This window comes from Parasteatoda tepidariorum, chromosome 6, assembly GCF_982258835.1.
Source record: "Parasteatoda tepidariorum strain Cologne lab strain chromosome 6, Ptep-v5.0, whole genome shotgun sequence".
Classification (NCBI taxonomy): domain Eukaryota; kingdom Metazoa; phylum Arthropoda; class Arachnida; order Araneae; family Theridiidae; genus Parasteatoda; species Parasteatoda tepidariorum.
The window spans coordinates 71,061,823-71,075,764 of NC_141760.1; the positions used below are offsets into that span (position 1 = coordinate 71,061,823).

The 13,942-nt window shown below is 27.5% G+C and overlaps 1 long non-coding RNA gene across 1 annotated transcript in view; it reads left to right on the forward strand.

Moving 5' to 3' along the window:
- The first annotated feature begins 2,576 nt into the window (after window positions 1-2,576).
- The window catches only part of LOC139425215 (uncharacterized), a 29,915-nt gene continuing 18,549 nt past the window's right edge, over window positions 2,577-13,942 (forward strand). The window contains exon 1 of the long non-coding RNA XR_011636492.2: window positions 2,577-2,833. This is a non-coding gene — a long non-coding RNA (uncharacterized LOC139425215). The remainder of the gene's footprint in view (window positions 2,834-13,942) is intronic.

Genomic DNA, 13,942 nt, shown 5'->3' on the forward strand with positions numbered 1-13,942 from the left:
TGTAAATGTATTTAAAAAAATGTTAGTGCAGTTACAAAAATGTATCAGCAACACAATAAAGATCTGTCGACAAATTAGTCTGCAGAAGCTTAAAATAAAATAATATATACCCACTTTTAAATAGCCAACTAATAAATGATCTTTTCAAAATTAAATTTCAATACAATATAGCATTATTTAAAAAAAAAATTACTCTCCTTAAAGAGTTCATTAATGAAAATATATTTAAGAAGCTACATCTACAATCTAAATATCTCTCTTATCCTTAGTTAGGTCATCCCGGATTGCTTCAACAATACTCCTATCTACATAATCTTTCCGTATCTTTAATGTTGACTTTTCAAACTTAGTATCCTTGTTCTTTTTTATATTTCTAATAAATAAATACATTGTTTAGAACACACATTTAAACATAAATCATAAAAGCTATTCCAGTTCAAGACAAACTAGAAAACTTCGCAAAAAGTGATTTTTTTTCCGGTAAACAATATAAAAAATCACTATCACAAAACGATTGACAAATTGAATTGCTTTCTTTAGTCTTTATGAGCATCAATGACGACAAACGATCGTCTTTTCATTCTTTTGCGAAAGGAACAGTCACTTTGAGAAAAAGATTTGTCGTAGATGGTCAAATAAAACTAAGTGATCAAAAATTCTTCTCAACGTACCAATTCTCTTATAGACCCGAGAGAGCGATCCCACATAAAAGCTCAAAAGTCATTTTAATCCAAGGAAGATAAATTAAAACTGATATAAACTTAATTACAATCATTCAAAAACTAGTCTTACATTTTTATAAGAAGACTGACTACTTACAATATACACTAAATATACACTAAATATACACCAAATTAATACTTAATGTAAGCTAAATTAACTGAAAATTTACATAATTTTTTAAACGTACATTTACAGTAAGTAAAAAAAATTTTAGATGAAAATGTAAGTTAAAAACAAATGAAAATTTATAATAATAATAAAAAGAATCTAAAATACTTAATTTATATTTCTTGAAATTATCAATGGAAAAATAATATTTCAATAATTAGTCAAATATATTTGTTTAAACTTATTCTTAACTTAATAATTGATCTAATATTTCAAATATTTAAGTGAGTAAGTTTTCATTAAATTACAATTTTATTGAAATAAAAACTCTTCGCAAACTTTTAACAAAACAGAATTATTTAACGACTCATTTAAAATAATAAAGAAACAACGATGGTTATATAGTTTTTTTTATGGTTTTAACATGTATTTTATTTAAACAAAAATACATACTTTTTTCCTAAATATTTTGAAAATTATTTATTGTTTGTATGAAAAAAAAAACATTATTTCTTCTTTTTAAAAAAACATCAAAGTAATATTAAATGTTAGATTAAATATTAATTAAAATATTTCAGCTTGTATAAATACGTAAAATCGAGTTTTTAATAATTTCAATAAATGGAAAATTCAGTTTAAATTTTTTACTTAAACAGATTATTTTTTCAAAAATTTTCTCTTTTAAAATTATTTTACATAAAGTAAAAGATATAAAATAGCATATATAAATTACAAAGTAAAATATAATATAAATAGAATACAAAGTTAGAAATATATAAATTTATACTTTGAAGGAAACTTTTAAAACTATGTTTAAAAATAAAACGAACTGTTTATAAATGTGAGAATGTTATACTATTTAAATAACTAATAATTTTTGTTTTAAAACTGTTAGAAATTGCAAAATATTTTTAAAAATACATAATGTTTAAATAAATTTCTTCGTTGCACTAAATATTTTTTAAATGTAAATTTCATACTTTTGTTATTTTCAATGCTAAAAGAAATATTTATACTTTCAAATAAATCTTTCATAATTTTATAAGTTTTAATAAAAAACGAAATTACTTATGATTATAATAGCGCAACAAAAAAATCGTAGTTTTTGTGAATCGAAAAAAGAATTATAATCTAAAATAATATGAAACTCAAATATGTTTAATTTATTCAAATATTTTATGAAATGTAACAATAATAATATAATATTTTGCGAAAATAAAATAATTTTTGGTTACTTCTTTTAAAATATTTTTATATTTTTCTAGTGATTTTTTTTAAACTTGTTACCTGAATAAATACAAGTTATCGAGAAATTATTTTTAGTTTTTTCTGCTTACTTCATACACTATTTTATAAAAATATCTTTGATAGGTAGTGGTCAATGACTGCTCTCTAACTATAGAAATGAAATCATGCCCGTAAAGCCATCGTGACTATAAAAATACAGTTTGGTAAGTAATTTTTTTCTCGTAAAATGCAGGACCACTAACTAGTTAAAGTTATCTTCCGTTTGTGACTTGACGCTGTTTGATAATAATTTTTGTAACTTGACGTTGTTTGTACATAATTTTTGTGACTTGACGTTGTTTGAACATAAAACAGTTCTAAACTTAAATTTTTTTTCGTGAAATATGTTACCACTAACTCGTAAAAGTTATCTTCAGTTTGTGACTTGACGTTGCTTGCGTTATTTATTTCTTTATTCATTTTCCTTAATTTTTTTTTTCAAATCAGTGTAACCCATAGACACTGCGAAGTGGTGCAGTACACTCATCTGCTAAGAGTGAGATAGTTGCATGTTTGCTGTCCATGGTCATTAATGAGAGATAGTGAGAAGTTCTCCGTCAGGAGCTGGGATGGAACGCGGGAACTTTCGTACCAAAACCAGATATTGTCACCAGGTTGGAAAGAAGTGTACACTCCCGAATAGTGTGGATGCGGGAAGTTTTATAAAGTGACTGACAAAATCCGAAGTTGAAACCCAGCTAACTGTTTCGATTTGGTAAGATGTTAAGTCTAGTTTAAGTTATTAAATGATTTTCGCTTAGCTTAAACTCGAATAAATTTTATCTTTTAAAGTTCATTATACTGTTCTACCATAATTTAACGTAAAAGTAATTTTTGTTCAGGCGTATAAAAAAATATTAAAATTGCAAGCCAGGAGATAAAAATTGCATAGGAACCCATGCCGGTCGTCATACGCGTCTAGGAGAGCTTTCCAATTATGAACTTTCCATAAATATACGAAGACAGTTACATACAGTTCATAATAAGGTCGTCCCTAATGACGTGTAGTGACCTTTCCGGGCATGGATTCCTAAGCAATCTTAATCCGGATGATGTGCCCTAACTCCTCTAAAACTTTGTTCCTAGATTTGTTGCAAGTTTTATATGACTTTTTTTAAACTTGTAGTTTTCGACCAAAAAATAGACAAAAAATTTCCTTTAAAAAACTGTAGCTTGGAGAGTGATACCAATTGCAGATTTGAAATCTGCGATGCAAAAATATCTAAGATATGTTTAAAAAAAATTTGCTGCAGTAACAAAAACATTTATAATAATAATAATAATAAATGTTCACCAGTGCTATCAGAATATTACATATTGGAGCAAGAATGCTATCTTAAACAGTTTTCAAATGCTTTCAAATTTCCTAGAATGCTGGTAAACTAGTTTCGAAATTCCCAGTTTGTTGCCATTCTGGTTTCAAATTTCCAGTATAGTACTAAACCACGTTTTAAAATTTCCATTATCACTCTGGTTTTTAGAGTATCAATTTTTATTAGTTTTCTGTATCATTTCATCTAATAATATTTCCTACTTATAAATTAGAAATAACTTTAGGCATAAATTAATCATCAATAAGATAAAAGAAATTCATTTCAATTTGCATTAACTCTTTTGTTCGAAATAATAACAGTCTGTTTAGCAAATTATAGAACTCTTTTTAGCTGTTTTATTCGTTATCTTTAATAAAAGCTGTCGGTAAAACTCCCTTTTAAGTACGTTTTTTTTCTATTTTTCTTTTTGTTCATGCACTACAACAATTAAACAAATCTCCACTCCTTTAAATTTAATTATGGAATATTGTTTTTAGTTTATGCGAATAATGTTTCTTAAGCAAACTAAATCTTAATTCAATAAATAATATTCTGATTAGTTTCATAATTATTTAATGAGTTAAAAAATAACTTTTTTGAAGCAGGAAAAAATATTTCACCTGCGGAAATTTTTCCTAAAATTGTAATTAAGAAGAACATAACAAAATAAGATTAAACATGTATATTACAACTTGTTTTATTGCATAGCAAAAATACAATCCGAAGAATAGTTTAATTGAACAAAATTCCGCCTCGGGAATATAGGAAATGAAAAAGATTTTTGAATTGTTTTTCATTTAGTGTATCTTTATATCTGAACCAAATGCATTAGTGGTAAAAATATAAAAGTAAAATATCTAATATATGTTATTTTAAATACTTGATTAACACATTTCTCATTTTAAAACATCTTTAACAAAATCGAGAGATTGTTTTTGCTTGTATATTATTTTTATTACGGTAGCAAGCATATTTATTAAATTATATTTGAAACACAACAGCTTATTAAGAATATTTTATTATTAATAAATAGTTATTAATAGCATCTCTCTTTGATTTCAGTACTAGTTTTACTAATTCTTGAATAAATTTTACCTGACTTTAACCATTTTTAGTAATTTATTCGTCTCTATATCACAGTGGAATTCATCAACGAAAATTACAAAGACATTTTTGTTAGTTTTTGCTAGAGGAGAGCTAAAAGTATTCCCTAATGGAATTTTTTGGGCATTTCCTGCCAATTTGTTTTCAGAAAACTTTTTATTTACTGATTGTTTTTTTATATAAAGCATCGAGCAAAATATCATTTGAAAAATACAATTTTTATGAAATCTTTTGCCTAAATTCCTCATTTCATTCACATCAATTTATTAAGTAAAACTTAGGTAGTTAAAATTTAAAATATAATTCTTTTTTGACAAAAAGCACGCATTAATATTTTACTAAAGTAACCTATTTAAGTATTTTTTTGACATAAGTAATAAAACTTAGTCTAGTTTTGAAGTCCTTTAAAACTTTTCTAGTTATATAAATTTGTGACTGTCCCATATTTATAACACTTCTTAAACCATATTTCTTGCTTGAATAACATTTGTGCAACTATATTCAATAAGTTTAGCATGGATTATTTTTAAAAAAGTTTCCAACCAACCCCACTCAAAACGAATAAACCCTTATATAATGCTGTGAAAATTATACGATGATTGATAATTTTCATTTCTTAGTACAACGCAAAAAAGAATTAAAATTCTCTTCCCTGAAAGTAGTAATAACTGAAATTTTATCTAGCAGATTAATGTACATACTTACGATTGAAAGTCTGTATACAGACGATCATTTTTTATGCTTGAGAAAGAGGCATGAAGTAAATGGAGTCTTTATAATTTAGTATAATTTTTATTTATCCTCTGTAACATTTTTTCCTTATATGGTGGAATGAACAATATTATGATAATTACATAAAAAGTATTTGAAAAAGATAACTTTAAAATTGCATGAGTCGGAAGCTTCCGTTGATAGAAGGTTGAAAAATAATTGCTTGTAACTTAAAGTTAATACTGTACTGGGTTAAAGTTAATACTTTACGACTGGTAAAGTAAATTATTTATAACCTCTAAATTATTGATTCAGTTTGTTCGGATGTCGCTTTGCGTATCGTGTTTCAATCTTCTATTATGGCACATTTTAATATTTCTTTTGATATTTTTTGCTGCTTTCAGAGTCCGTGTGCTGCTGACTGAGTTTTGTTCGATTGAGTTTAATGTGAGGAGACTAGGGTGGTGTTCTACAGAGTTGGTTTGGTATATTTTGAAGCAGTCATGGTTACACAATGTGCGATGTTTTCTTGGGGCATTCTCTTGTAGAACATAAAAACCGTCATTTACTACAAGTTTTTAAGCACTTTGGAATTTTCTGATATGTTTAAGTAATCAGTTTCATTTATTTTTAAGTTCTTTTGAATCCATATTACACACCGCAATTTTTCCCTTGCACCCTAAGATTGTAATACTCCCCTTTTCCTACGCTTGGCAGTCATAGAGAGGATAAACATATCTCTAGAATAAGCAAAGTCAAGAGAATGAGATTTGAAAAACACTTAAGCAGGTATCTGACTTTGGTAAATAGGTAATTTCTTTCTGCAAAATTAAATTTTGTAATTTTAGCACTAAATGATTGAAATGCATCTGAAAAATTCGTCTGCTCAGTTCTCAAATAAGATAATCTCTCAACGACTATCAAACATGGAATATGTGGCATTGGGTTGCGTGGTGTAAGTAGGATTCAAAATTAGAAGATTTTTGACTCAACAAACAACAAAACGGATTACTTGAGCAAACTGAAAAGAATCTCTGGTTAAATAGAGTGGAACTTAGATTGAGACGCATTTCTTTTTCCTACAAGGTGACCTTTTGAACCAACTCAGTTCACCATCACAGTCTGCAGACCTTAAACCAATTTAGTGCTTGAGGAATTCTCTGGAACAAAGAAACAAGGAGAATATTCAAAGAAATAGTTAAGTTTGTTACAATAAGGGAGATCGGAGAAAAATAACTATAGAATAAACATCAGAACTAGATGTATCAATGTTAAATAGGTTTAAAGATGTTATAAAACGAAGTGATTACCTTACAAGTGATTAACTTTAAGTTGCAAACAATCATTGCAAAGCCCACTGGCAGTGGTCTCAAACTTTAGATAAGCACTATTTGTACCAATTTTAAGTTTAGAATTGTTTATATTATGTTAGAACGGTTTTTTCGCTTATACCATAACAAGAAAAGACGTTATAAGGAATTAAAGAAAAACTAAAATTATTCATAAAACCTTCAATTACTTAATGTTTAATTCATAAATATTTAAGATGCTCATCCACGTGCTAAAATTTGGCGGCAAGTGTGAATAGATCAAATGGAAGCTGTTCTGTTTTGTTTTCCTTTAACCACAAATATTAAAATAAGAATATTATCATTTTTTCATAACTGCACCCGTATTGGTTTGTCCTTTTTATTATCAATAAATTATTTTGATCTGTATAATTTCATTCCTTTGTTGTATACCCTGTAAAAATACCATCAAATCTAAAGTATATTTTTTTTAAAAATAGCTAAACTCTTCTATTAAAGGTTCTAAAAAAACGCATCGGGGTTTATTTTAGGTTTTCCTTACAGACTATAAATATTCTGTTCACTCTCATGGATAAAAATAGTTCGGAAACGATTAGGTTTGGCATACGCAGACGATTTTTCTTTTTTTCCCTTCAATATTGTTACCTAAACCTTCTATTAAAGTCTGTAAACGTAAATCCTATTTGTAATTCATGCACGAATTTAGTGGCAACGGTGTTTAGGCATTAAATCGTTTTACTTCTTTTCCTTCAAACCATTTTTATGCTTCGAAACTATTTTCTAAATTTTTAAATTGCAGCAAAGAAGGCTTTTAAGTACATCGTTAAATATTTCTTTGTCAGGAACATTTTAGGTTCACTATGAATTTCAAAGAAGAATTTAATATTCTGTATGACATTTATGAATTGACATGTTACTCCACATTTTCTTTTAAAAGCTACGGTATTATTGTAATTTTATTGTTGCAAGGCCTTGCCTTACAAAAAATAAAAATAAATATCGGCAATGATAATATTGTTACCATTATTAACTACGACAAATACCTAATGATTAATAATGTAACATAATGAAAACGTATGACATATATGTAATGATTAATAGTGTAATGTAATGATAACGTACGATAAATATTTAATGACTAATAATGTAATGAATTGAATAGTGTAAAGAGTATTATAAATTAAAAAATTGAATACAATAATATCATGAATTTAATATTCTGTATGATATCCTGTATGATAAATCTATTCTTTTCTTTTAAATGTTATTTTACTGGTGTGTTTCACGTTATTCCAAGTAAAAACTGAAATCGGTCAATATAACTATTTATCCGCAGTTATCGATAGTATTTATGCATCTAAGAATGATATTTTAGAAAATATTCTGTTTGTGTTTTATGATTACAATGTCTTAAAATAGATATCGAATATAAAAAGTCACTCACAACGATAAAAATGTAAAAATTATCGACAATGATAAACATAGAATGCGATAATATCGCGTGAATTATCGATAATGATAAATATCGAATTCAAAATTAACTTCAGTATCGGTAATTTTCTTTCATGTAATGAAAACATTGAACATAGTAAAAATTGTTTGAATTAGTTAAATAAAGAAAATATTGCAAATATCGAAATTTCTAACATTATTTAGTAATATTCAAGTTTTTATAGAACTCAGCTCTAGTTAAAATTTTCAGTATGGGACAAAAGTTTATTTTGGTTCCAGTAAAATGAATTTAGCTGAAACCTTTAATTAAAATGTATTAATAAAAACATGATTGACTTCAAGGTTTGAAATTTAGAAACCTTAACTGATATTATTGATGTTAAAAAAACTGTTTTTAAAAAAATCAAGAAAGTTGTGATGTAAAACTTTTAGTAGTTTTTTTTTTAATTCCTTGATAGGTGCTTTTAAAAATAATTTCTATACTTATTTTAATTTTCGTTTCACCTGATATTTCTAAACAATCTTTTGACCTCATATTTTTGCTGCAAGATTTATTAGATAATTTTAAAGTTATTAAAGTTACGAAAAAGTTATAGTTTGTATTACTTAGAAGAAATTTTTACTTTTAGCATTTGAAAATAGTTTTTGCCTAGTCTAGTTGATCAAAAGTAGCAAAATGGGAAAGTGTTTTTATTTTTCATTTCATAAGGTCTTATAGATAATGCTCGTAAAGATCTTGAGTATTTTAAAATAAATGTTTAAAACCACTTGGCAAGAATAAGTCTTACGAACATAAATATTTTATTTAATATTTATCAATCACTATATTAACTGTTTTTCTCATTACTTTATTTTAATATCTATGAAATGATTTTGTAATAATTTACTAGAAATTACGCAAGTAAAAAAAAAAATTTTTGTTTTATGTTGCACAGTTTTTTTGAATGGTTCTTGAACATTTTCACGTCGCTGATATAAAATCTGCGATCAATCTCTCTCTCCAAGCTTCATTTTTATGACATTTTTCAGTCTATCTCATTGTCGAAATGTACAAGTTTAAAAACGTTATAAGTAACTAGGGATCTCATAAATGCTGCGACAAACTTTCAGGAGAGTTAATGCAAATCATCAGGATAAAAATTGCACGGAAAACCATGCTTTGAAATATTGTCGTACACCACTTTTGAATTTTTCCTATTATTAATTGTCTCTTCATGTGCTTCTGAATAGGTCATAATGGAAAAGTGCCAACGTTCAAAGTATTTGCAATGGCATTTGCAGGTTATGGATTCCTATGCAATTTTAATTCATATGATGTGTGGATAAAACATATTTTCGATGGAATATATTTTATATTCACCATGGGGATTTTATCTGAAAAACTTTCTCCAAAATTAATAGTTTAGATAAATATGCATCGGTTTTCAAACATAATTTAAAGAAAAAATTAATAGTATCTTAAAATTTCATCGTCGAGAATGCATCTGGGAATTTTCTCTAAAGTCTGTATAACAAAATGAAATAAAACTTTTCAGGTATAGAACTTTTCGTATTTTTTAAAGATTCATTAGGAGTCATTGCAGCTTAAAGAAAGTTTGAAGTTATTTCTCCAAACAAGTAAACTAAATAAAAGAAAAATTATCCCTTAGCTCCACTGTTTCAGCAATAATCGCCTTACTTTTTCTTCAAATAATATTTTTCCTCACTAATATAAAATTATTAAGAGTTTTACTCTTACTAGTCTCTTTTTTTTAAAGTTGGAACAATAAAATTTTTTTTCTGAGTTTTAAGTTAAAATAAAGTTTTTTTTCCTGATAATTGACGTGTATACTTAAGCATTAAATGATACATATAGCAAAAATATTCAAATAAAAATAACCATTCCTGAGGTAATAAAATGTCAATTGTGAGTCATAAAAATTCCTATTACTATTAATTTTGATATCCACAATGTTATACTTTTTATAGGTATGCATATAACTAAGCATGCGCAACTTACTTTGCTAATGTGTTTGATTTTTCGTCAAACATCAACTTTTTTATATGAGTTTTTTTTTTTTAAAGAAAGGTTTTGTGTTGATACTCTTCGACTACGCTTACGCATGAAATGACACCTATTACAAAAATATTCAAATAATAATACCCATTCTTAAGCCAGTAAAATGTCAGTCAAACGTCATACAAAATCATATTAATTTCATTTTGATAGCCACTCGGTAATGCGTAAATGTTGCAACGAACTCGAGTAGGAATTCGTTGCAACATTTACGCACCCCTGTTCCTGTTATATATAACGTTTTTAAACTTTCACAGTTTCAACAGATTTTTTTTTTAAATATGTTCCCTTAGGAACAAAAATAATTCCAGATTTGAAACCCCACACCCAAATTACACAAGATCAAGTATTTGTATAAATAAAACAAAAATTTATTAATTTTTATAGATTGTCGTATTTTAAATTAATAATAGGTTTTCAACTTATTCATCTCTTAACAGCATCAAACTCGGTTATAAATTTGAATTCGTTTCCAGATATACATCGAGATTTCGTAACCATTATTTATCTTACTTATTAATAGCCTTATCTCAAATTATTTCACATGATGTTTGACGGAAAATGAAAAAAATGACATATAAGTCAGCAGTGTAAGTCGTTACTGCTTATTTATTCTATTATGTTGAAGAAATAATTGTGACAATCAAAACTTGATGTAACATGAATTTTTAAGATGCTCATTTGTTATTTTACTATTTTAAACATTAATCAGCATTAGTTAAATAATATTTTTGTAATAGGAGTCATTTCATGCACAAGCGTACGTGTTTAGTATCAATCAAAATCTTTCTTTTAAAAAAAATTTGTGTAAAAAAGTTGATGCTTGACGAAAAATGAGAAATCTGAACATCAGCATATTAGTAGTGTATGCTAATTTATACGAATATGTATAAAAGTATAACATTGCGGTTATAAAAGCGACAAGAAAATTAATTTTTACGACTTTTACTACCTAATGCATGATTATTATTATTTAAATATTTTTGGAATAGGTGTCATTTTATGTGCATGCATACTTGTAGAGAATAAATAAAATCTTTTTTTAAAAATGAGCTTAGAAAAAATCTTATGTTTGCTGAAATAACAAAAACAAAAATATAAAAAAGTGGCTTATGTTTATTTATACGCATAGGTAGGAAAAGTATAACATTGTGGCTATCAAAATGAAATTAATATGATTTTGTATGACGTTTGACTGACATTTTACTGGCTTAAGAATGGGTATTATTATTTAAATATTTTTGTAATAGGTGTCATTTCATGCGTAAGCGTAGTCGAAGAGTATCAACACAAAACCTTTCTTTCAAAAAAAAACTCATATAAAAAAGTTGATGTTTGACGAAAAATCAAAATCAAAAACATTAGCAAGCGCATGCTTAGTTATATGCATACCTATAAAAAGTATAACATTGTGGATATCAAAATTAATAGTAATAGGAATTTTTATGACTCACAATTGACATTTTATTACCTCAGGAATGGTTATTTTTATTTGAATATTTTTGCAATATGCATCATTTAATGCTTAAGTATACACGTCAATTATCAGGAAAAAAAACTTTATTTTAACTTAAAACTCAGAAAAAAAATTTTATTGTTCCAACTTTAAAAAAAAGAGACTAGTAAGAGTAAAACTCTTAATAATTTTATATTAGTGAGGAAAAATATTATTTGAAGAAAAAGTAAGGCGATTATTGCTGAAACAGTGGAGCTAAGGGATAATTTTTCTTTTATTTAGTTTACTTGTTTGGAGAAATAACTTCAAACTTTCTTTAAGCTGCAATGACTCCTAATGAATCTTTAAAAAATACGAAAAGTTCTATACCTGAAAAGTTTTATTTCATTTTGTTATACAGACTTTAGAGAAAATTCCCAGATGCATTCTCGACGATGAAATTTTAAGATACTATTAATTTTTTCTTTAAATTATGTTTGAAAACCGATGCATATTTATCTAAACTATTAATTTTGGAGAAAGTTTTTCAGATAAAATCCCCATGGTGAATATAAAATATATTCCATCGAAAATATGTTTTATCCCAACACGGATAAGAAATATTGAACAGTACACGTAAAAATTTTTAACATTTGACTTGATTAATAAAACATTTTAAGACCAATTTTCGATATTTTATAAATTGAGGCACTCACTTTATAGATAACAGTTTCTAAATTTTCTAGCCTTTACTTATTTTTAATGAATTTCTCTGAACGATTGATTTTAGAATGTGTTTAGGAGAGCAAATTATCAGCTATTGAAATTTCGAAAAGTATTCTGTATATATACGACAAAAATCCTAACATTCAATATAATCAGACTTTTTTTCAGAATGTTCAAGGTTTTGTTTCCTTTTAAAAATTTAAAAAATGAGCAAGGAACGAATCTGTAATTTGTCACAGTATAATTTTATGCTAAATAAAAGCTAAGTAAAATTAAATTATGTGTTTCAAGATACTGTGTTAAATTACACTATTACAACATTATACTAAGATAAATAATGCTATAATAAGGTAAACTAAGTATTCGAATTACGTCTTTTTTACTGAAATTTTGCTATTACCTCCAATATCTTCAATGATAAAAAAATATGGTCCAAACTACCAGAGTATGGGGAAATTTAGCGTATTTTAGGCTCTATGAAAGCACCAAAAAAACTCGGTAATTTTTACCGAACTGCTTAAATTATAATTTTAGTTAAATTTACTTTTTTGATTTTGAATTTTTTTTAAATGTGTGCAAACAAAACAACAATTTTAAAACTCAGAATTCATTATAAGACTTTACCATATGAATGGAAAAATTACCTAATGATTAGTTTGAATACCGTATGCATTTGGCTTTTATTACCAGAATTAAGTTTTTTTTTACCAGAAATGTTATTACCATTCAGTGCAGTAATTTACCAGATTTTTTTCCGTACTTCTTGTTCTTAGATAATATTTTCCTATCACATACCGCATTATCTTTCCTATTTTCAGTGTATTCTTGATAATTTCTTCTGTGGGATATGTGATAGACAAAAGAGTTCGCAATCATTTCTGACGTATGTCAACTTCAAATCTCAACGTTGACTGCTAATTCATTGGTATTTTTGACTTGTGTCGAACTCTGATCTAGTATATTTAATCCCCATTTTAGATGAATTCCGAACATTGAAAGCTTAAATATACTCCGAAGAGCCATTACATTATGACCACCCTGCTAATAACATGTAGGACCACTTTTAGCCCTCAAAACTGCCAGCACCCGCCGAAGCATTGATTCCACTAGGTGCTGATAGGAAGTCTGAGGTATCTGGTACCAAGCACTCACCAACTGGCCCTGCTATTCCCTCACAGTGCGAGGGGGTAGCGTGGCAGCACGAATTTGGTTTTCCAAGTGGGACCCCGAGTGCTCTATTGGATTAAGGTCAGGTGAATTTGAGGGACAAGACATGACTTGCAAGTCACTGGAATGTTCCTCGACTATTCGACCCTTATGACATGGTGCATTATCCTGTAGGTAAAAACCATCCCCCGCAGGAAAAACTGTTGCCATAAATGGGTGAACCTGGTCTGCAACTATGTTCAAGTAGCTTACAGACGTTAGGGATTGTGCTATGAGGATTATGGGTCCTAATGTGCCCCATGAAAACATTGTTCCTGGGCGAGAAACCATGGAATCCTGGGTGAGCACATTGTTATAGATAAAGCGTGGTCTTAATGTAATGACTCTTCGGTGTATATGTCCTAAATTTCAACAATCAATGTAACTTGAGCTGCTATGCCTCAGGGGATAGAGCGTTTGCCTTCCAATGCTGCGAACCGGGTTCGAATCCCAGTCGACACGAATTCCCCATCCGGCTTACACCAACCACAGTGCTGACGTGAAATATCCT